The sequence below is a fragment of the Panthera pardus genome, unplaced genomic scaffold (genome assembly GCF_024362965.1).
Source record: "Panthera pardus isolate Hobbes unplaced genomic scaffold, ASM2436296v1 HiC_scaffold_18, whole genome shotgun sequence".
In the NCBI taxonomy this organism is placed as follows: Eukaryota; Metazoa; Chordata; class Mammalia; order Carnivora; family Felidae; genus Panthera; species Panthera pardus.
In genome coordinates, this window is record NW_026526743.1 from 2749242 (window position 1) to 2772965 (window position 23724).

Genomic DNA, 23724 nt, shown 5'->3' on the forward strand with positions numbered 1-23724 from the left:
TAACTAATTCCTCAATATGCGTCTCCGATTGTTCCGTGGGGCCGGGGGGCCAGGCTTATCCTGGTCCCTGTGCCTCCTACCTAACAGGGCTTTCGGGAATAATGATACAAAAGTTCCAGGTACCGTTCAGAGCCCCCTCACATCCACTCCCTCCTGAGAGGCGGATTGTTACAGATGAGGAAACTGAGGCACAGAGAGGAAACTGACTTGCCCGAGGCACACAGCCAGTAGGTGGCAGAGGCGGGATACAAACCCAGACAGAGGCCTCATTCCAGAGCCCCGCCCTCTGCAACACCAGACTGGCCGCGGAGAGAAGCCGCCATAAGTATCTTTTATTAAGGTGGCAGGGGGAGGGCTGTTGTGGGTCATTTGAGCTCCCTCTCCTTACACCCTTTTGGGGGGTGGGGTGCGGATTTTGTTCCGTTTGCTGTTTTGTTCGATGATGGTGAATGGCCAGCACTTGCAAAATGATCTTTCCTAAGCACGTGCAGCACCAGCCCAGATCTGACAGCTGGGCCCGGGCACCAACTCACCACCTCCGTTCACCTCCGGCTGGACAGCCCCAAAGTACAGCTCCTCGAAATCCAAGTGGGTGTGGTCTCCGAGCACACCCAGGACGTTCCTTTTCCAGGCGGAAGGATCCAGGTTCACAGAGACCCTCCCCTCCTTGCCAAAGTCCTTGCGGTTTCCCGGAGAGCCTTCCAGAAAAGAAGAAAGATGCAACCAGGGAGACTTGGGTCAAAGCCACCTTAGTGCAGGCGACACGGGCTACTGAGGTCAGTGCTTCCCTCCCTTCCATCAGTATCTATCACCTCTTCTCCCAAAATTCAACGAGATCATCAATCCCTTTAAAACTAAGCCCATCGCGGGGCACCTGGGTGGCTCAGTGGTTTAAGCATTTGACTTCAGCTCAGGTCATGATCTCGCAGCGCATGGGTTCGAGTCCTGCATCGGGCTCTGTGCTGACAGCTCAGAGCCTGGAGCCTGCTTCGGATTCTGTGTCTCTCTTTCTCTCTGCCACCCCCCCTCCCCCCATTCGCACTCTGTCTCTCTCAAAAGTAAACATTAAAAAAATTGTTTTGATTAAAACTAAGACCATTGTGATCTCACGGTTTATGGGTTCGAGCCCCACATTGGGCTCCCTGCTGATGGCACAGAGCCTGCTTTGGATGCTCTCTCTCCCTCTCCCTCTCCCTCTCTCTCTCAAAGTAAATAAATGAACTTAAAAAATAAAATTAAATTAAGACCATTGTTTCTTTACTTAATTGGTGATAGCTCCCAGCTAATACATAGCACAAACTCCAAAGCTGTCATTCTTCGACCATTGCCTCTCTCTTTTTTACAAATGTTTATTTATTTATTGTTGAGAGAGGGAGCGAGGGAGGGGCAGAGACAGAGGGAGAGAGAGGATCTGAAGCAGGTTCTGCGCTCTCAGCACAGAGAGCAGGGTTCGAACTCACAAACTGTGAGATCATGATCTGAGCCAAAGTCAGACACATAACCGACTGAGCCACCCAGGTGCCCCAAACATTGTTTCTTTCTTAAGGGGTTAATCCAGCATCCCTAGAAGGGGGATGTATATTGTACTATTAGAAGCAAGATGAGATCCGGATATAGGAGTAAAAGTTTGAAGGGGAAAGTAGAAGGAAAGAGAGAATTCTGGATTGCCTTGGTCATTCAACAAATCCAAAAGTACTAGGTGGTGGGGATGCCCACACATTTATCTCAGTGCTTAGTCTGTCCTTTGCATCGGTCAGCTACAGCTGCATAACAAACCGTCTCAAAAATGTGGTGGCTGAAAACAACAACCATGTTGTTTCCCCACGTGTATTTGGGTCATCAGGACGGTTTCTGCTAATCTGGACCAGGCTTGGCTGACCTTGGCTGGGCTCACTCGTGAGTCTGTCATCCTCTGGCAGGGTAGCTAGAGGCTGGCTGGTCTGGAGTGACTTCAGCTGGGATGACTCAGTTCTTCTCTCCCTCTCCCTCACATCCGTCCGGCAAGCTAGCCCAGGCATGTTCTCATGGCGAAGGCAGAGAGGCAGGAGCGGGAGGAGAAACACTCAGACATCGTAAGGCCTGTGAGAGTGATGCTTGATCTTTTGTTTTTTTAAGTGTATTTATTTATTTTGAGAGACAAAAAGAGAGGGAGAGAAAAGCAGGGGAGGGGGCAGAGGGAGCGAATCCCAAGCAGGCTCGGCATTATCAGCACAGAGCCCAGTACAGGGCTCCAGCTCATAAACCGAGAGATCGTGAGCGGAGCCGAGATCAAGAGTGGGACGCTTAACTGACTGAGCCACCCAGGCGCCCCTACCCTGGGGTTCTAGAAGAGAATGTCTTTGTTCTGTAGCTCTGTGCCACAGCGTTTGTGGGGATCGAGGGACAGTGTCTTCCCCTGCCTCTCCCACGTTCAGAAAGGCGTGACAGAAGACACGTGGCAAAACGAGGCTGACAGCAAGCCCTTCGATGAGCGCGGATCGCCTTTGGGCTCAGCCCCCAAATCCATGCTATACCCCCAAAGCTGCCCAGTTCCTTCCGACACGCCAGCAGCCCCGCCTGCCTTCTTGCCCCACCGCGGCTGCCTCGGGGCCTTTGCCCCTGCTCTTCCCGTCCTCCCTTGTCGCGCAAACTCTATTCATCTTCGAGTTTTAGCTTACAACCGACTTCCCTCAGGGAGTTCACCTCCCAGTCCCCCCAAACCAGGCCAGAGGCCCCCAAAGTAGCATTTGAGATCATTTCCAGGTGACTTATTTTCATGATCAGGCCTTTATTTTAATGCAGGTTAGGGAAAAAAAAAAAAGTAACAAGCCTGTCACACCTGTGATGTCAGGACCCTTGGTGCTTCCGAGGAGCCTCAGGGAGCCCCACGGGAACCCATTTAAGGAATTAAGAAGAATAAAAAAAAACCCAAGTTGGTTGAAAGAACAAATTAAAAATATAAACAGTAGAGGCAGTATTCTGCAAAAATCGCGAAATGGCCCTTTGGGAATCCCAGACGCTGAGAAGCCCCTGGGGGCTGGGTTAACCCTGCCTGGCCTCTCAGGTGCTAGGAGCTAATCGCTATCACTTGGGCAATGATTTGGTTTATGTCTGTCTCCCCCACTGGGGTGGGGCAGGGCTGGGCCTGTCCCCGTCACCAGTGTCCCCTGCATCACCGGCACAGGGTGGGGCACAGAGCAGGTGCTCAGGGAATGTGTGCAGGGAACGAACAGATGCTAAGCTGCTCGAGGGTGTGGCCTTTCCCCCCGCCGGAGGGCATCAGGGAGCCCGAGCAGGGTTTCAATCAGCCATGTCAAGGTTCATCTCCGCTTTAGAAACTCTGGGCTCTCTCTTCCTCCTCTGCGCCCAGAAAACCAATGCCCCCGTCCCCCCCACTGCCTGTTCCCTTTTCCTATCACACTGTTCTTTATCGTTCTCCTCCTCCAGGAAGCCTTTCTGAACCCCAGGCTGGGTCGGGTAGCTGTTCCCAGCTCCTACAGCCCCCTGCCTCCCCCATCCCGGCCCTGACTACCCTGGAGGTGAGGCTGTATCCTCCAGTGGCCTGTGAGAGCTTCACAAGGTCCCCCCTGGGCTCGCTGTAACCCCTCCGGAGCAGGTGAACTGTCTAGACCTCACTCCCCAGGTATCTCCATTCTTTGCCTCCACCTGGCCCCGCGCCTTGTATACATTGGCACAGGTACTACCTTTAAAGTCGTCTGCGCTCAACACCACTGCTTTCTTTCTCACCCCCATTTAAAAATTTTTAATCTTTCGGGGCGCCTGGGTGGCTCAGTCAGTCAGGCATCTGATTCTTGATTTCAGCTCAGGTCATGATCTCGAGGTTTCCTGGGATGCGGCCCCGAATCAGGCTCCGTGCTGATGGCACAGAGCCTGCTTGGGATTCTCTCTCTCTCTCTCTCTCTCTCTCTCTCTCTCTCAAAAGAAACTTAAAAAAAATTCTTTTTAATCTTTTAATTTTAAACAGTTTGTAAGACTTACCATTTTCATTATTTTAAAGTGTACAATTCAGTACAAGTAAGTAGATTCATAATTCTGCACAGCCTTCCCCACGAATTCCAGAACATTTTCAAGACCCCAGAAAGGAAACCCCATACCCACTCTCCCTTCCTTCCTGCTCCCCCCAGCCCCTGGCAACCTACTGTCTCGATGGATTTGCCTTTTCTGAACATTTCATATAAACGGAATTCTACAACACGTGGCCTTCTGCGTCTGGCTTCTGACACTTAGCATGATGTTTTCTTTTTTTTTATACATTTTGCATGTTTTTTTTTTAAATTTTTTTTTAACGTTTATTTATTTTTGAGACAGAGAGACAGAGCATGAACGGAGGAGGGTCAGAGAGAGAGGGAGACACAGAATCCGAAACAGGCTCCAGGCTCTGAGCGGTCAGCACAGAGCCCGACGCAGGGCTCGAACTCACGGAGCGCAAGATCGTGACCTGAGCCGAAGTTGGCCGCTTAACCGACTGAGCCACCCAGGCGCCCCTTTGCACAAGTGATTTTTAAATTCCTGTTTTCACTTATTCGGGGGGTATATACGTAGGAGTCGGTGCATGGTAATTCTTTGTGCAACTTGACTGCGGAAACTCGAAACTGGTTTCCATTTTGGCTACGCCAGTTTGCCCACCAGCCGTGTATGAGGGTTCTGATTTCACCACATCCGTGCCAACCCTTGTTCTTGTCCCCTTTTATCATTGCGGCCATTCCCGTGAGTGTGAATCTGCGTCCCGCTGTGGTTTTGATTTGCATCTCCCTGATGACTGATGACTTTCGAGAACCTTTTCCGTGCACTTGTCGGCCATTTCCCGCTACCTTTTGCAAGCTGCCCACAGCACCCCCACTGCACCCCAATAAAGCCATTTTCTCCACGTTCACAGCCCAGTGGTTTATCTTACCTCCCATTCTTTCCTCCCTCTCTAGAAATTTTGGACACCTTCCTCTTCCTCCAGCCATGACCTGCCCATTCTTCTTGGTGTCCCTTTTCTTTTTTCTGGAGGGAGATGTGGGACGGTGGGCCAGTTACTTAACTCCTCTGTTCTTCAGTTTCTTCATCTGTGAAATGAGAGTGGTAACAATTTTGACTTCTGGGTTGTTGCAATGGTTCAATGAGCTGATGTACATAAAATGTTTAAAAATGTGCCTGATACACGGGAAGCGTTAAGTAAGTGTTTAATGGAGGGCGGGGTGGGTAAAAGGGTCAAGGGCAAATCATTTCCTCTGTGAATGTACTTAAAAAAAATTTAGAAGTTTGCCTCCGTGTAGAATTTCAGAAAGAACCACCTAAAATTTTTTTTATTAGAAACAAAACAAAACAAAAACCTCTCTACTGTGGAAGGTCGATACAAAATAGTTTACCTCCGGTGAAGACACAAGTTTTTAGGGGCGGGTGTAATATAACAGTTACAAGTATGAACTTTGGGGTGGGGCTGCCTGGGTTCCAGGTCCTGCGGGGCCTGATTTTGGCAGTTCTGGAAGCTCTCTGTGACTCCGTTTCCACATCTGCAAACCAGGGATAAATATTAGAACCTCCCACCTGCTAGGGATGGCCGTTGGTACCTTCGCTGAGGTTATTTCTATGGACCGGGGCTGAGAGTGCCAGCTTGGTTAAGCGGTTGCAGATGGGCAAATTTTCACTCCAGGCTTGACTTTCATGCCACATTAACAGTGTATCACAAACCCTCCCCCCACGGGATCTAGACAGAGGAAGTAAGAACCCTAACAGTTCAAACCTCATTAGCTGCAGGAAGTCGTTCTTTTCCTCTCTAGATCTCCCAGAACACACGAGTATTAATACAAGTCAAAACCCAGGACGACTGCCCCCTCTGCCCAGGCGCTCAGCTTGCCTCACAGTCTCACATCATTTTTCTGGAGGAGGCAAGTTTCCCTTCTTAAAGGGGCCTCTCCTCGATTTGAGTTTTGCTTCTTTCCTTTAGGGCTTCCTTAGGCTTTTTTCTCTTCATCCTCCCCCAAGGCAGGAGGGTGCAGGGGGAGAGTCCTCAGAACTCAGTCCTGTATTTTTATTTACACGGTGTGCATTTCTTTGAATGGGTGATACAGGGCTCTAACTTGTAGGCAGTACAAAAACATCTATCCTCTACCCGCCCTGTCTTCCTCCCCACAGACAACCGCTGTTACCGGGTTGTTTCTGCTTTCAAAGGCATTCTGTGCATTTAACAAGCAAAAGCTTGTATTTTTTTTCACCCACTTTTAAGTCGGTACACACTCTGCTTTTGTCTCTTGACTGGATACATAACTTGTGTGTCGGTTCGTGTCTTCCTCATTTTACGGCTACTTCGTGTGTCACTACGGGTCAGGCCACAGCTTACTTAAATGAGTCCCCCATCCGTGAGCAGCAAGGTTGTTTCCGGGTTTGTGTTCCCTACAGCGTGTTTATGAAAACACAAACAAGGCTCCGCACCCTGGCCTTTGATTAGTATTTGTGGAGAAACGAGAGCGGAAGCCTCCACCTGCCCACCCCCGCTGGCCGCATCCGCCGAGGGTACCCCCCGTCTGCTGGGTCCCGGCGCTCCGGCTGCGGGCCCTTCCTCCCCAAGCTGTCAGGCGCGGGCCCGGGCCCTCTGGAGCCCCGCCCCGCGGCCGGCCCGCAGTCGGGCCGATTCAAATCCAGCCAATGGCAGGGTGTAAACAAACCCAGGCCCCGCCCCCCGATGAATAATTCCCCGGGCAGGCGCGAGGCCCAATTAACCCGGTAGGGGTTGGGGGCGGGACGGAGCAGTGGGCCCGCCCCTAGGCGTGAGCCAATGGGCGGTCAGGCCCCGCCCCCCGCACTTGCCGCGCTGAGGACCCGAGGCCGGGCTGGGCTCGCAGCTGCCTGATTTCGTTGCGGCTCTTGGCTTCTGCCCTCCGAGCGGGGCAGTAGGGCCCGTGAGCTGGGGCAGCGCAGTCGCGCCGTACGAGCCATATTTAAAGGGCGCGGTCAGACGGCAGAAGCGGGATCGGAGCCAGTGCCCTCCGGTTCCCTTTTCTTTCCTCGCCTGGCGGCTCTATCCCGGATCCTGGAGAGGTCTTTGATGGAAACTCTCTTCCCTCAAATCCCGTTGAACGAAACCCGAAGGGACCGCAGGGTGTTTTAGGATTGGGCAAGCCTCCTTGTTTTGTTCCCTCTTGTTTGTTGAAGTGTTGCGTACCCACAGAGAAGCGCATGGGCCGTACGTGTGCCGCTGGACTGAAAAACCAAAAACTCCCGTAGCACCAGCATCCTCCCAGATCAAGAAGCAGAACTTGGGTCGGCAAAGTTTTCAACTTTGCAGCTGCCGAGTGCGAGGGAGGGGCCGCGGCGGACACTGTTTTGACTCTCGGAGGGACAAAGCACTTATTTAGAAAGAAGTAAAGGAAAAGAAAAACCACTCCTCTCGGTAGGGAGATGGAGATCACGCCAGATACTGGTCAGGGTCTTGCAAGGGAGGAGCTGGACGGCAGGGCGGATAGGAGGTTAGAGAGGTAAAGGGGCTTAGGGTCTGGTTGGCAGAGCCGAGGATGGGGTGGGGAAGGACTAGCAGCGCGAAAGGATGGGACAGAAAATGCCGTGGTACTTGCGGGGGAGGGGAGCTTTCCAAGCTGGAGGGTTGGGGTCGAAAGGGGCCGTGGAGTCAGTGGCCTGAACGTAGAAAAAAGCATCAAGACCCTGGGACAGGGCAGATCACTTCTCCAATGTCCTGAACCCTTCCACGGACAATCGTGGGTTTCCTGCTGTGGCTTTTCAGCTGCCAGGTTGTGATTAAAACAGTTCCATTAAGCGTTGAGATGAAGGGCAGAAATCCAAAAGTTCATGTTGAGGCCGTGGGTTGTTTTGTTTTGAAGAGAGAGAGAAAGTGCGTGCAAGGGGGGTGGGGGGAGAGGGGCAGAGGGAGAGAGAGAATCTTAAGCAGGCTCCACGTGGATCTTGATGCCACTACCCGGGATTCATGACCTGAGCCGAAATCAGGAACTGGATGCTCCATGGACTGAGCCACCCAGGCACCCCTCCGGTGGGGTGTCGATAATCCCAGGTCCAATGTCTGGGGCTATGCTTGCTTGCCTACAGAAACCATTTTCCTCACAGCAAACGTTTTTGGACCCTTTGGCAGGTGTGTGTCACCTGCCCAGCCTTATGTTAACAAACAGGAGATACTGTGACCCATATGGGATTAAGTCCCGGACTGGGAAGAAGCAAGGACCCAGTGCCAGGAGCCCAGCCGAACACAGAGATAACAGCCTATCTGCTGGTTGAGGAAAACGTAGGTGCACCTTCTCTGGTCCTAATTTTTCACATCTGTGCACCGCTGTGTCACTGCCCCCAAAGACCTTCAATATCCATTCATTGTCTGATTTCTTCCTCTCTGTACTCCTTATAAAGTCTGGACCCAGGGGACCCAGAGCTGGGTTTGAATCCCAGGCTGTGTGACCTTGATCTGGTTTCTTATCCTCTCTGAATCTGTTTCTCCTTCACGGAGAAAAAAAATAAATAAATAAAAAAGGAGAGAATTGGGGCGCCTGGGTGGCTCAGTCGGTTAAGCGTCCGACTTCAGCTCAGGTCACCATCTCACGGTCCATGAGTTCGAGCCCCGCGTCGGGCTCTGGGCTGATGGCTCAGAGCCTGGAGCCTGCTTCCGACTCTGTGTCTCCCTCTCTCTCTGCCCCTCCCCCGTTCATGCTCTGTCTCTCTCTGTCTCAAAAATAAATAAAAAACGTTAAAAAAAAAAAAGGGAGAGAATTGCAGTTTAAAAGAGAGCCAGCACCTGGCCCAGAGGGTTATACTACAGTCATCAGAGCATTTATCAGAGTGGGGAGCTAGGATTACCTGGTTAATGACGTCAAGGGAGAGGTAAACAGATCTCTGCAACACATCAAAAAATAAGACAGATTTGATGGATGGGTAGATGCACAGATGTGTAAGAAAGCAAGTAGAGGAACATGCTATGGTCGAATCCAGGTGGTGGGTTTTTAGGTGTTCACTGTATTTCCACCTTTCCACGTTTGAAATGTCTCATCATAAAGTGGCGGGGGGAGGGGGAGATTTGGGGATCTTGACTCTACACTCCCATGGGACCCATGAGAAAATGGAGGTGCTGGAAGTGACTCACCCCAAGTTCATCTGATGACTCAGAGACAGTTGGTGATGGAACGCCTGGGTCTACTGGATTGGTCCCCATCCTGGCTCAGTAGCCCTGGGACAAGTCGCTGAACCTGTCTGGGTCTCACCACCGCCCACTCAATTCTTAACCTAGAACTCACACCTTGCATGGGATTCTCAAAGGGAAGATGTGTGTCATCCCCAAAAGACGGCAAGTCTCTTTTCACTTGGGCCCATAATGTCCCCTACGCTGACCTTGGACATTTGATTTCCCAGGGCTTTGGGGTTGACCTGTTGTCGCCTTCCTTCACACCCAGCCAGGCCCATTCCAAGTAGCATGGCCCCAGACCATCTTCCTGAGAGGTCAGGTGTATCTGTGGGAGGGTGGCTATTACCTCTTGGTTCAAAAGACCTTTTTTGAGCACCGAGTACCGGGCAGCGTTCTAGGGGTGGGGGTGGGGGGGATACCAGTGCATCAAAGAAACTTGGGACCTGCCATGCATGGAAGGCAGGGGGAAAACTGTCACTAAGTCTTACTTGCACATTGTCTGCGTTCCCTAACAGATTGTGGACTGTGTGTGTATGGTGCGGGGGTAGGCAGTGGGGTGAGAACCTGAGTGGTCTTGACCGCTACTAAAATTCTGGAACATACTAGATAACTTAAAAAACACTTCCTGCAGTGGCACCTGGGTGGCTCAGTCAGTTAAGGGGTTAAGCCACCTGGTTCCGGCCCTGGTCAGGATCTCATGGACCAGGAGTACGATCCCCTCGTCTGGCTCCGCACTGAACAGCGTGGACCCTGCTTGGGCTTCTCTGCCCCTCCCCCGTTTCTCTCTCTCAAAATAAATAAACAAGAGAGAAAGAAAGAAAGAAAGAAACAAAGAAACAAAGAAGAAAGAAAAGAAAGAAAAAGAAAGAAAGAAAGGAAGGAAAGAAAGAAGAAAGAAAAAGAAAGAAAGGAAAAGAAAGAAAGGAAAGAAAAGAAAGAAAAAAGAAAGGAAGGAAGGAAAGAAAGAAAAGAAAGAAGAAAGAAAAGAAAGAAAGAAAAAGGAAGGAAAGGAAGAAAAGAAAGAAGAAAGAAAAGAAAGAAAGAAAAAGGAAGGAAAGAAAGAAAAGAAAGAAGAAAGAAAAGAAAGAAAAAGAAAGAAAGAAAGGAAGGAAAGAAGAAAAAGAAAGAAAGAAAAAGAAAGAAAGGAAAGAAAGAAAAGAAAGAAGAAAAAAAAGAAAGAAAGGAAGGAAGGAAGGAAAGAAAAGAAAGAAGAAAGAAAAGAAAGAAAAAGAAAGAAAGGAAAGAAAGAAAAGAAAGAAGAAAGAAAAGAAAGAAAGAAAGAAAAAGAAAGGAAGGAAAGAAAAGAAAGAAGAAAGAAAAAGAAAGGAAGGAAAGAAAAAGAAAGAAAGGAAAGAAAGAAAAGAAGAAAGAAAGAAAGAAAGAAAGAAAGAAAGAAAGAAAGAAAGAAAGAAAAGAAAGAAATATACACCCTGCCGGAATGAATACATGTGGACAATCACCCCTCCTAATGCCTCAAATCTGCTTTTAACCAGTCTTCAAGTGCCGAGTGCCCCTGGGGCTTGCAGCTTTGACACAGACACAAGTGTCACCCAGCTCTAATCACTTCCTGGTTGTGGGACTTTGGGCAAAATACTTCCCCCTCCTCGGAGCCAATTTAGTTTCCTGCACTGTGAAATGGGATTAAAGGTTTTCTAGACGGGAGGTGCTAGAGGCATCTTCCTGCTGAGCAGCACTGAGGTTTCAAAATATTGTGTTTGGCGCTAGTTAATGAATACTCAAGGTGTAGCTTAATCCGGCTCAGTCATAGCAAATAGAGGGCGAGCTGCGCAAAAACACAGTCTAAGTGTGTATATTGCTGTTTTCCAAAGAGTCCCATTCCTCCAAGTGAGCTGTGGATGACCACCGCGTAAGTTACGGATCCACGCTGTCTTAGGTTTGGGGCAACCCATGCGTTCACTTCTGAAATTGATAGTTTTACTTTTTATATAATAATCAAGAACAGTCAGCGCTTCTCTGGCACTTCCGGTCAGGTGCTGATCTCCCTGACAAGCTTATTTGGTCCTAATGACCCTGTAAAGTGAGGCCTATTATTGAGACGAGGAAATGAAGGCACAGAGAGGTGAAGTGATTGGCCCAAGGTCACAAAGCAAGGACGCGGCAAAGGCCGGATGTGAACCAGAGAGTCACCGGTTTGAGTCAGGGCCCTTAACCTCAGTGATCTCTTAAATGCCACGAACAGTAGGCCCAAGATACTAGAATGAATACTAAAGTTTAAAGCACAGATACGTCTCAGTCACTCATTCATTCAACGCATTTATTAAGCCGCTTCTGTATGCATGGAGCTTTTTGGGGCACTGGGAAGACAGAAGATAATAAGAGACCAAAAGAGAGGTCCCCCTGGTCTGTGCACCCCGGAGAGGCAGGCAGGTCCGGGCCATCTGGGTCCCCGCTGGGCCCCCAGCACGGAGCAGGACATAACAGCAGGCGCCCACCTAGCGTTCCCGACACGAACGCGGGAATCTAAGTGTCCCACCCGCAAGGCGTTCATGGGCTGGTGGGGCGGAAACGGACCCAACACCACCGAGGCGTTCTGGGGCTTCTGGGAATCCCATCAGCGCGGCCCGAGAGGCCTCGAGGTGGCTCTCAAGTTGGATCCCGCGTCCCTGGCGCCCTCCCCGGGGCCGTCGCATGTGAGCAAAGACCGACCGAGGTGAGCGATCCAGCCACGCCCGGGGTCCCGGCCAGTCGCCCCCAACCCCGCGCCGCCTTCCACCCTATTCGTTCCCGCTCCCGGCTCCTTCGCGGTTCCACTGGCGAGGTGCCCCCCCCTTTTCCATCCTCTACTCCCGCTACCTTTTCGAGCCTTCGGCGCTCGCCCTGGGCGCCTCCTCTCGCCCGGCGACTGTCCCCCGCGTCGGGCGCGCGCCCGGGGCGCACGGGGCCCCTTCCCCAGCCGGCAGGGCGCCCGGGGTCTGGGAGCGCGAACCCCTTTAGCCTTTCCCCGCAGCCCGGAGCACGGCTCGAGGAAGTCGGCCGACTCCACCAGAACCTGGCAAGGCGCGACCCCAAACCCCCGGGACTGGGGCTGGGGAGGGGGCGGCGCCGGCGCGGGAGGCACCCTCCCGGGGCGCCCGCGGCCTCCCATTCGCTCGCGGGCCCGCCGCTCGGCGTCCGGAGCCGGAGCTGGTGCGCGGAGCGCGGGGCGGGGCCTCCCCCAAGCCCGTCCCCCGGCGAGGGCGGAGGGAGGAGGAGGAGGAGGAGGAGGAGGAGGAAGGGGGGGGCGGACACAAAACCTGCAAGGTTTTTTTTTTTTTTTTCTTTTGCATTTAATTAAAAAAATTTTTTTTTCTTTTTTTTCTCTCTTTTTTTTTTTTTTTTTTTTTTTTTTTTTTTGCAAACCCGAGGGGTCCTCCCCGGAGCGCGCGCGGGTCCGGGGCGCCCGGGCCGCGGCGCGGGGCGGCGGCAGGGGCCTGGCGGAGGCTGCCGGGCGGCCGCCATGCGATCAGGCAGTGCGCTGACCGGCCCGGCCGGTCGGCCCCTTCTGGGTCCTCCCTTTGCAGCCCGTGCGGGGCCGTCTCGGAGACCCCGCGCCGACGGCTGCTCAAACATCAGGGTGAGTTTCTCACAATGTAGCAATTTCTCTTTAAATCTCTTAACTCTCTCTACCTGCGAGTCGGGGCTGTGACAGGGCGCAAAAGCGAGGGGGGAGTGGGGGTTGGCGGCGAGGGTGTGTGTGGGGGGAGCCGGAGCCGGGGCCGAACCCACCCCCCCGACACTCACACACTCAGCCCCCCAACCGGGGCGCAGCGCCCGCTGCCTCTTTTTTTGCTCGGCGCCCACCACCCCCGGCAGCCCCCCCATCCCCCGCGTCTCTCCCACCATCACCGCCGCCCCGATCCTGCGGGGACCCCCCCCGCTGCTCCCCTGCCCAAACCCGGCGCCCGGTGCCTCCCCGGCCCTCCCGCCGGCTGCCGGGGATACAATGGAGCGGCGGAAAAACGAGACCTAACGTTCCACGGGGGGAGGGGCGGGGAGACCCCCTCCCCCCGGCCCGGGCCCCCCCCCCCTTCCCCTCACCCCGCTCCCCGCCTTTCAGAGAAGAAGAGGGCAATGGGGCAGTGGATGGTGATCGCCTGGCCGGAGGTGGCGAGCCTTCATCTCCCCCTCTCGCCCGTCCCCTGCGCCCCCTCCCCAGATCCCGGTCGGGGGTGCCGGGGAGAAACGGGGCATCCGGCAGCCTGGGGAGGGATGGATGCGGAAGGAGGCCATTGGGTCTCCCCCTCCCCACCGCCCCTAAACAATGAAAGGAGTTGACTTGGTCCCCCACCCCTCCAGCGATGAAGGGAGTTGACCCCCTCCCCCGCTAGCTGGCTCGTCCCGGAGGGGGCCGTTACGGGGAGGGGGAGGGGAGGGAAGGGAGCCTTACCCCTGTCACCTCCCGAGATTCGGGGCGGCCCCCCATCTCCACCCCCTCGGCCTGGGAATGGGAGGCACCAGGCCCAGCCCGGGCACCGCGCTCGGGTGGTGACCTTTAGACAAAGGCAACCCTTTCCCTGGGGTGAGCCCGGACGAGCCGGGCCCGCGGCCTCCCCGGGCCCCTGCGGAGGGCGGCCAGGCCGCGGGCACCCGGAGGGAGGGATGGAGGAGGAGGGAGGAGGGAGGAGGGATGGAGCCATCTGGTTTTCCCATCCCTAGCTGCCCCTCGGCTGCTTCCCCGGCTCCTGTCACGGGCGGCCGCGGGGAGACAAGGGACCGGGGGGCTGCCCAGGCCTTGGGCCGCGGCCAGCGGAGAAGCGGGCGAGGAGCCGCGCCGGGGCTCCTGCTCGGGCTCCGGCTGGGGGCTCGGGACTCGGGGGCCAGCGGTGATCGGAAGGTACCGTGGCTCCTTCCTCTCCGCGCCCCTTTGTTTTGCTTTGTGGTTCTGAGCTGCTGAACTTCCTGGGAGGTGGGGTCAGAGGCCGCCGTGTCAGCTCTCCCCGGGAGGCCGGGGTGACAGGTCCCAGCCCTCTGGCGTTGCCAGACCGTGGGCTGCTGTCGTGCCCAGCCTCAGGTCCGGACCGTCAGCCCCTTTTGTCACACGGCCCTCCGATAGAATAATAACCATCTGGGGACGCGCGCGGAGTGTTTCCGTTTTTCTCACACCTCCTTTCTGCCGGCGCCTTTTGGGGGGCGGGAGGGGGGGGGGGACAGTGTGATCGCTCTCTGTGTGTGCTTTCACCCGAGGTGGGGGGGGGGGGGGGTGTAAAGGGCTCAGTCTGACCTGTGGGGTGGTGGGAGAACAGGGGAATTGGACAGTTTGGGAATCCTCCCCTTCCCTTGTGCTGACGTCTGGTGGGACTCAAGGGGGGTTATGTTTACTTACCCCACCCTCCCTGATGACTACCCGCCCCCCCCCCCCCCCCCCAGAACCCAGAAATAACATCTCTCTACCCAGGGAGCATTATGGATTGCCTTCTGCTACACCCTGGCCACAACCCCAAGAGGATTAGTGACAGTTAGCATTCCCATTTTGCGGCCGGGCTAATGGAGGCTCAGAGAGAGGTTATGTGACTTGCCTGGGGTCACAAAGCCCCCCCCCCCCCCCCCCCCCCCCCGTGGGCAACCATTCCCGGCTCCTCCCCCTTCCCACTCAGCTCAAAACTGTTAAGTTCTCCTGTACCCCTTTTTGGCACTTTGTCCTGTTGATTCCAGTTGACCTGGGTCTCATATATAATAATACCTGGAAGGAGCTGTTGTGTCATTTTCCCCCCCCCGCCCCCATGCCGGTTTTGGGAAGGGGTAAAGACATCTGGAAGCGAGGCTGGGAGCGGAATCATCTCAGCTGTGGCTGGAGCACAGCGTTTGCCTGTAAGAGCTGAGTTGGAGGTGTGTGGGCCGGGAAGGGGGACCGCAGGCCGGCCTGGTCGGGGGGTCTGGGGGGCACCTGGGAGCTGGCCCCATGGTCGTCGTCCTCCTCCTCCTCCTCCTCTTCCTCCTGAGCTGGGACTTGGCCCAGCTTTCTGCGACTCAGCCCTGCCAGGAGGGCAGCCGAGCTGTCGGGGACCTTCGTGGTCACTCTGGCCGGCCACCCTTCGAGGCACCCTGACGCATCTGACAGGGAACCTTTCTCCCCTTGGCCGGTGTCAGACTCCCTGTCCCCACTCTGTGGGCTTAGGCAGGTCATTTAAGGCCCTAGTCCTCAGTTTCCTCATCTGCAGGTGGCCATAATTATAGTTCCCTTAACTGACCTTGAGGTGGGTGAAAGTCGTATCTAAAACGTGTTATTTTGTTTGTCATTCATCGGACTGGATGTGGCGTGCCAATTCCCCAGCGCTGGGGAGGGATGTTGAGTGCTGGACATTGAAAGGAGTAGTAAAAGGCCTGGGGGACGTCCCCACGGTGGGTGGGCAAGGGCCAACGGTGAATCAGTGACCTCCCCCCACCCCCCACCCCCCGCCAGCCCACTGTCTGAACTGGGGCCCTTCCCCTTTGGCACTTACTGGTGCTGATTCAACATTTGGGGGCGGTGGACTGAGGGAGAGGGACTGGGAGGGCCCAGGTCACCCAGCGAAGAGGGTAATACGGGTGATCTTCCCATTTTACAGATGAGAAAACTGAGCCCAGGGAAAGCCTGGTCTCTGGCTGTGAGGGGACCCCAAGCCCAGACTGCAGGGGGTAGGAATGAGTGGGAGAGGGGCTCCGTGTGTGTTTTGCGCAAAAGACACTGTGTTTTGCCCCTGATCTACTGTCCTGACCTTGATGTGTAAAGATCTTCCTTCCTGAGAGCATAGGCCTAAGTCATAATAATTCCTTTCCGGGGGGCAGGAGGAGAGGGGCTGTGGGGAACCCATAGGTCTCTCAAGCCTGAGTGTTTCCTGAAAATAGGAACTGATTTTTTTTTTTTTTTTTTTTTTTTTTGAGCGGAGAAGCATGAGTAAGGCCCAAAGGGACAGGCCTGTGCTCCGCCCCCCTCCCTGCTGACTTCCTTCCCAGAGGCCTCTGGGGCCTTCCCCAGCCTTCCCTCGGGTGGGGGGTCTTCTCCCCCACCCTAGAGTTATGGAAGGGGGTCAGTGCCAAGCCCTGGGGCCTGGTGGGAGGGCCCTGGGATGGGGGGTGGGGTTCCCCAGGTTCCTGGGGGCTGCCTTTTAGCCCCGGGGCTAGCCACCAATGGGGTTCCAGCCAGCCCTCCCAGCTCTCCCCTGTGGCTGTCTTGACTCCTGGTCTCAAGAATGCAGAGGGCTGCTGGGGAGGGGAGGGGGGGGGCAGTTAATTGGAAACAGGAAAACATGGCATTCCTTTCCAGCGGGCCTGGGCTTGGAAAGCAGTGAGGGTCTGCCTTTTTCCCTGTCCTCGCCCCGCCGGGGAGAGGGGTGGGGGGCACAGTTATCTTGCTCTGCTCTCCTTTGGGTCTTCCCCTACCGGGCACCCTCTCAATGGAACCAAGTTACCTGAACTCCATCTGTGACCTCAACCTCTCCCCCCGCCCCCACCGCCTCCCCATCAGAATGATTTGCTCCCCACTTACTCCCACGGCCTGTCTGAGGATTGTCCCCCAGAGTTGGCTCCCTGGAGTAGGATGCTTCACTCCACAGGCGCATGGGAAATGTCTGGTTGAACGGTCCCCAAGGATTCCCTCCTCATTCCTTCTGCATCCTCCCCTGCCTGGGGGGTACCACCGTTAAGTTTCGTCCCCATTGACCGGAAGCCTTTGTGTCTCTCCTCGGTGACACGCAGGATCCCCCGACGACGGAGCGTTTTCGAAGACATTTCTAGCCTGTGGCATTGAGCTTCATGGAAGAGGCTGTGTGTTGCTGGTGGGGCGGGATCCGGCCGGCCGGAGAGAGTGCTTTTGTTGCTTTAATCGTTCCCAGTGACACTTCCTGAGGGCCTACTGTGCGCCAGGGATCCGGTCCAGGAGGAGGCTGGAGGCAAGCGTGGTCCCCAGGGCTGGGCTCGCTGCGGTGCGATGTGAGTAATTCCGACTGGGTGGTCTGTGAAGGCTCCGAGGGGGAAGCGACTGCTTTTCTTTCTGTCTTTTTTATTTTATTGTTTTCCCTAAGTGCTACGTGCACATGGGGGCAAGTTCAGAATACCAAACGTAGTAAGTCTTTCTCTCCTCCCTCCCCGGCACCCCGGGTCCCTCGCTCCCGATCTTGATGTTCTGTGCACGCGCGTTTCTTATCCGTGTGGGCGCGTCTTTGAAGATATTGATTTTTACCTGCCGTCCCGTTGACCTGCACGGCACTTCATTTCCCTGGGGGACTCTTCCTGCGCGGGCGAGGGAGGGTTTCCTCCGTCTTTTTCTGGGCCCAGTGGTGTCGTGTGGTGTGGGTGAACCCTCGTTTCCTTGACACGGGTGTGGGAGCGGTTTTCTGCTCATAGGGCTGGGACAGCACGTGGCCTCACCTCTTCCCGCCACTGGTCCGGCTGTGGGGTAAACTTCTGGAAGCGGGATCGCTGGACAGGAGTCTGCCATTTGTCACTTAGGAGGGGCTCCCCGGAGGTACCTTGGCGGCTGCCCTTGGAAGAAGTCGTTCCTTCCTGTCCCGTGCAGTTCATCCAACCAGCCTGCTCCGGTGTCTTTGCCTCTTGTGGCCTCCTTGCGTCTTCCTGTCCGCCCGTGGCCTGCGGACCCGTGCTCGCCCCCTGGTGTGGAGGTCAAGAGCATGGGCTCTAGAAGCCAGTCTGTTGGCTGGAATCCTGGCTCCACACCTCTTGCTGGTTGAATGTCTGTAGACCGGGAGCTCGCTGGTTCTGGGCCTCTGTTTTCCCCTCTGCTAAATGGGCTCATCTCAATCACAACCTGGGGAGGGTTGTTGTGAGGGCCTACCCTGTACAGGAAGCGTCGTCGGTCCTTGGTGATGTTATCTGCCCTTTTTGGCAGGTTTTTTTTTTTTTTTCCTGGGGCCGGGAATAGCCAGATTCTTGGCTGTGAGCCCCCTAATTGGCAGGCACGGGGCGGGGGGGGATGGGGGTGCCTTCTTTTCCACTTGATGATAGTGTGACCCGGGCCAAATGATCCCTTTTTCTGGGTCTCAGTTTCCTTATCTGTAAGGTGGGACCCCGATGGCCCCCTCGTAGGGACGGCTGGGAGGGCTAAATGAGGCAGCGCCCTCCCGCGCCGGGCGTCCCGGAGGCTTTCAGGAACCAGCCCCTGACGTGGCTGTTACTTCCACTGTCACCGCTGCTCTGCCGTGGGGCCCTTGCTGACTTCTGCACTCTGAAAGGTCGCCCTTGTCTTCCCCAAAGGCACATGGGGAACAATGTTGGCATTCTGAGCCGCGTCGGCAGCAGGGGGCGCGTGGCAGGGCCGCTCTGGCACGAGACCCGGCGGCGTCGACCCCTGGGAGCGGGCCGGGCTTCCGCGGCCCGTGCCTCAGTTTCCCCAACGGAAAGGCTGGGAACGACAGGAGAGTCGCCCGCGGCCTGCTCCTGGGTGTTCGATGCTGAACACAATGCGGGACGCCTGGCGAGTGCTCAGAAAGTGTTAGAGGTGGGGCCTCTGGCGGAGCATGCGACTCTTGATCTTGGGGCCATGAGTTCGAGCCCCACACGGGGCACGGAGCCTACTTAAAAAAAATGTTAGTGGCTGTGACGGTGACGGTGATGAAGAGTGGTACGGCGCCCCGGGAGGCTCAATCGGTTGGGTGTCCAACTCCTGATTTCGGCTCAGGTCATGATCCCCGGGTGGTGGGATTTGAGCCCCGTGTTGGGCTCTGAGCTGCGTGTGGAGCCTGCTTAATATTCTCTCCCCGTCCCCCTCGCTTTGCCCCTCTTCCTCACTCGCAAGCTCTCTCTAAAATTAAAAACAACAACAAACAACAACAACAAAAGAAGCAAAGTCTCCCATGAGATTGGATACCCAAGTCCATACTGCTTCCCCCCCCCAAATCCTGGGCAATCAACTTTGGCATTTTATGATTTTTATTTTTTTAATATTGATTTATTTTGAGAGAGAGAGAGAGAGCGCGTGCGCTGGGGAGGGGCAGAGAGTGACGGGGACAGAGGATCCGAAGGGGGCTCTGTGATGAACTCACGAGCCACGAGATCATGACCTGAGCCAAAGTCGAATGCTGAACCGCCTGAGCCCCGCCCTGTCCCCTCATGTGCCCCAACATTGCCATTTTATAAATTTTTTTTTTTAACGTTTATTTATTTTTGAGACAGAGAGATACAGAGCATGAACGGGGGAGGGGCAGAGAGAGAGGGAGACACAGAATCTGAAACGGGCTCCAGGCTCTGAGCTGTCAGCACAGAGCCCGATGCGGGGCTAGAACTCACGGGCCGTGAGATCATGATCTGAGCCAAAGTCAGACGCTTAACCGACGGAGCCACCCAGGCGCCCCTAACGTTGCCATTTTAAATGGAACGTCCTAGGCGGTCAAATACTGTTTGGGCCTCAGTTTCCTCATCTGCAACAGAACTTCGTGGGGTCTTTTGTGAGGCTTGAGTGAGTGAAATTGCGGAAAGGTTTTAAGACTGGTCCTTGCTTGAAGGCGTGCACAGCGAAGGTTCACTTGGCTTATTATTATGATTTAAAAACAGTTTTTTTTAATGTTTATTTAATTTTGAGAGAAACAGAGACAGAGCGTGAGCAGGGGAGGGGCAGAGAGAGAGAGAGGGAGACACAGAATCCGAAGGAGGCTCCGGGCTCCGAGCTGTCCGCACGGAGCCCGACGCGGGGCTTGAACCCACAAACCGTGAGATCATGACCTGAGCCCGAGCTGGGCGACTGAGCCACCGAGGTGCCCCTATCATGGGGATTTTTAAAGCATCTACCCAGAGTGGAGAGAATATCATACTGGACCCCCGTGTACCCGTCACCCCTCAACAGATCTCGGCCCCTCTCTTTTCTGTCTGTTACCCCACCCCCCTCCTCTGCACTTTCTGTTTTCTTTTTCGCTGGGTCGGTTTAAGCAAATTCCAGACGTTATATCATTTCAACGATATCACTACTGTTACTAACGGGTATGAGGATCTCTGTTTCACCGCCTGCAGGATCTGTCCTGTTCTGTGAGAGACGAGCCATGAAGCCCATTGCACAGATTGGGGAAACTGAGGGCGGCAGGGAGTAGGCTCTGGCCGGGTTGGCTTTTCTCTGGTTTCCCTTCTTTGGGACTTCGGTGAGGTCCCTGTCTTGGCCTCCCCAGGCCCTGGACCCCGGGGGCTGTTTCCGATTATACAGGCTTGGGATTTACACAGGCGTGGGCTTAGGGTCTGCTGTTCTGTGCGGAAATTGTCGCCATAAAGGGCGAGTTAGAGAAGTTGAACCAGTTGGCGGTGGGGGGGGGGGGTGGATGGACAGGATGACCCCAGAGGTGAGGGTAACTGGGTGGCTACGTGGGTTTGTATCCTCTCGTTGCCCCTGCTAACCTTTTTTTTTTTTCTTTTTAATGTGTATTCATTTTTGAGAGAGAGAGAGGAGAGAGAGAGTGAGCGAGTGCCTGCTCAGACACGCACACCAATAGGGGAGGGCCAGAGAGAGGGGGACAGAAGATCAGAAGCAGGCTCTGTGCCGACAGCACGGAGCCCCGTGCGGGGCCCGAACTCACGAACCATGAGATCGTGACCCGAGCCGAAGTCGGACCCTTCCCCGACTGAGCGACCCAGGTGCCCCAGCCCCTTCCAACCTTGTGACCTGGGGGCAGGTTACTTCCCCTCCGTAATCCAGGCTGGAGGAGCAGGGGCGCGGCGTTAATAAGACACGCTTCTTCCGAGAGCCTCTGCATCAGTTCTGTGAGTCCTGCGCGGAAAAGTGTCTTACAAGTGCCTGGCTCAGCATAAGCGCTCCGCGGAAGGCGGTGGTCGTTGTTACTGTTGCTGTCGTTAAGTGTTTCTGTGTGTAGTCGGAGACGGGTGGCACCCAAAGCTCTTTCTAGAGTTAGGGGGTCAGAGGAAGGGTCCCTGGAGCCCCCAGCCAGGCTCAGCTGCCTCTGTCTCCTCCTCTTGCCCACTCCGTCCCTCTAGACTTCCCGCTTCCTAGTGCTTTTTGTAGTTGGAGGGGCTGGAGGGGGCGGCTGCTGACTTCTCAGTGACCGCCCCCTTCCCAGCCTATGTCCCCATTGCCCCGGCTGGCAGCCTGGGAAGCAGGGTGAGAGGGGAGGGTCTGTCTGCGGCTGCCGGATCCTCATGAATGACCCTTGGGGCCCTGCAGGGAGCCCCTTCCTAGTGCTTTGCAACCTGGAGGCAAAGGGTGGCCCAGCTCCCCCAGGACACCTGCAGCTCCTGTCCAGAGTATGGGTGCTGCCTCTTACCCACCGTGGTGCTGGCAGGCAGATACCCACAGCTCCTGCCCCACAGGGCGGTTGTGACGTTTCACTGGACCGAAACGTCCTTCCGGTCTTCCGTAGGCCCTCACCCATTCTCGAAAAAATAACCCCCCGACCCAGGCTGGGTGACGGGTGTGCTCAACTCTTTTACCCTCTCCTGCCAGGCTCTCGCCACACCGCCCTTACTCCTCCCCAGAATGTGCTCAGCGACCTGCCTCCCCACCCACGACACAACGCAGAGAGGGTCAGTGTGCCTCTTGATGAGGTCTTTGGCACACGTGACCACCTGGGTCGCCCCGTCAAGATCCAGAATGTCCCCACGACTGGCCAGAAAGTTCCCTCGTCCCCCTTCCCCGTCAACACCTGCTGGTCCTCGTCGGCTGAGGTCGAGCCGTGTTGCCTCTTCTCGAGTTTTACAGACGAGATGTGGTCCTGGGGGTCGAACGTCTCTGGCTTTGAGATTCAGCTGTGTGGTGCTGTCAGGGAGGCCTTTCTTTGTCCTCACCGAGCAGGAGTCCATGGGAAGGTTTTACCTCCTTTCTCTCAGCGGAGACAGACCCCTTCGCCCGTGAAGTCTCCGCCTCCTAACACCCCTCCCCTGGCTACCCTGCCTGGGCCCCCCAGTGCCCTAGTCTAAGGACACCCCCCAGCGCACTGGCTGACCCCACGTCGTCGCCCCTTTGGCATGTATCAGGTCTCCTGTGAGCTCTTCTTGAGGCCTGGCTTTATCACTAGACTCTAAACCGCAGAAGGAGAGAGACAATGACTCTGTGTTTTCCTGGCACACAGTTGAGCCCTGATGTTTGTTGACTGGCCGGATGAACGATGGGCATATCCCAGGGGTGGAGCAAGGAGGGGTCCAGAGCCCATGTTGAAATCCCTGTGCTGGTTCACGAACGGCGACCCACCTGCTTCCAGATCACCAGAAGTGTTTGTGAAAAATGCCATTCCCGGGGCGCCTGGTGGCCCCGTCAGTTAAGCGCCAACCTCGGCTCAGGTCGTGATCTTGCGGTTCGTGGGCTCGAGCCCCGCATCGGACCCTGTGCTGACAGATCAGAGCCCGCAGCCTGCTTCATACACATAGAGTTATGTCTCCCGCTCCCTCTGCCACCCTCCCACTCACGCTCTGTGTGTGTGTGTGTGTGTGTGTGTGTGTGTGTGTGTGTGTGTGTCTTTCTCTCTCAAAAGTAAATGAACATTAAATTTTTTTTTTTTTTACAAATGCCACTCCCAGGGTCCCAGCCCTGAGCAGTTGGTTTGCTCGGAGACCCACCTCAGAGTTGTGGGGCCCAGCCTGCAGGCCCTCACCCACGAGAGGGAGCCATGTTTCTTCCAGCCACACTTGACCCTCATTCCATGAACATGGTCTATCCTGCCCTTGCTGCCTCCCCAGTACCCAGTCTGCTGGTCCCGCATGCTCTCCAGAGGAGTGAATCCGGGCCTGCGGGCCAAGTCAGGACGCTGGCCGGGCCTTTGCCCCTTCCATGGCCCTGTTTTTTTCATGTAGACCTTTCGGAAGCAGGGGGTGGCATCTCCCTTTGTCACGGGGGCACACTGAGCTGACTTCTGGGCCTAAAGAGCCCCTCCCCGCCGGCCAGACTCTAGCAGAATTGGAGGTTTCATTTAACCCAGTTCATGATATAAGTCTGTTTTAAAATAAATGAGTAGGGGTGCCTGGGTGGCTCAGTCGGTAAGCATCCGACTTTGGCTCAGGTCGTGATCTTGCGGTCCGTGAGTTTGAGCCCCGTGTCGGGCTCTGTGCTGATGGCTCAGAGCCTGGAGCCTGTTTCGGATTCTGGGTCTCCCTCTCTCTGACCCTCCCCTGTTCATGCTCTGTCTCTCCCTGTCTCAAAAATAATAAAACGTTAAAAAGAATTAAAAAATAAATAAAATAAATGAGTAGAAAAATAAAAATACATATACACGCACATATGACCATATATATTATGTGGTGATTTAATTTAAAGTTAACATAATAGGAATAAAACAAGCGTTTATGTTATATATAAACATACACAACACATATTTGTATATGGATATAAAATTCTTGCTCCCCCACCCCCCACTCCCCAGGCAACCTCCTCATGTATTTCCCGCTGATCTTTTTTTTTTTTTTTTTTTTTAATGTTTATTTACTTTTGAGAGAGACAGAGACAGTGGGTTAGGGGCAGAGAGAGAGGGAGACACAGAATCAGAAGCAGGCTCCAGGCTCGGAGCTGTCAGCACAGAGCCCCGATCCGCGGGGCTCGAACCCACGAACCGTGAGATCGTGACCTGAGCCGAAGTCAGACGCTTAAGCGACAGAGCCACCCAGGCACCTTTCCTGAGGATCTTTTGTGTTCTCCTGTGCCTGGCAAACTGCTTTGGGTGGTGGATTTTTACTTCGTGCAGGGG

The 23724-nt window shown here is 55.0% G+C and overlaps 1 protein-coding gene and 1 long non-coding RNA gene across 2 annotated transcripts in view; one reads left to right on the top strand and one right to left on the bottom strand.

The window, feature by feature from the left end:
• Positions 1–312: 312 nt before the first annotated feature.
• On the bottom strand, positions 313–5613 carry LOC128777997 (uncharacterized). Its single transcript, XR_008423278.1, has 3 exons — positions 5533–5613; positions 4895–5051; positions 313–698 (listed from the first exon to the last, which is right to left on the bottom strand). It is a non-coding gene; the product is annotated as an uncharacterized LOC128777997 (long non-coding RNA).
• Positions 5614–12506: 6893 nt separating this feature from the next.
• BICRA (BRD4 interacting chromatin remodeling complex associated protein) overlaps positions 12507–23724 on the top strand; it is an 82241-nt gene continuing 71023 nt past the window's right edge. The window contains 1 exon segment of the mRNA XM_053905545.1: positions 12507–12695. The gene's annotated coding sequence lies outside the window, so the exon portion shown is untranslated.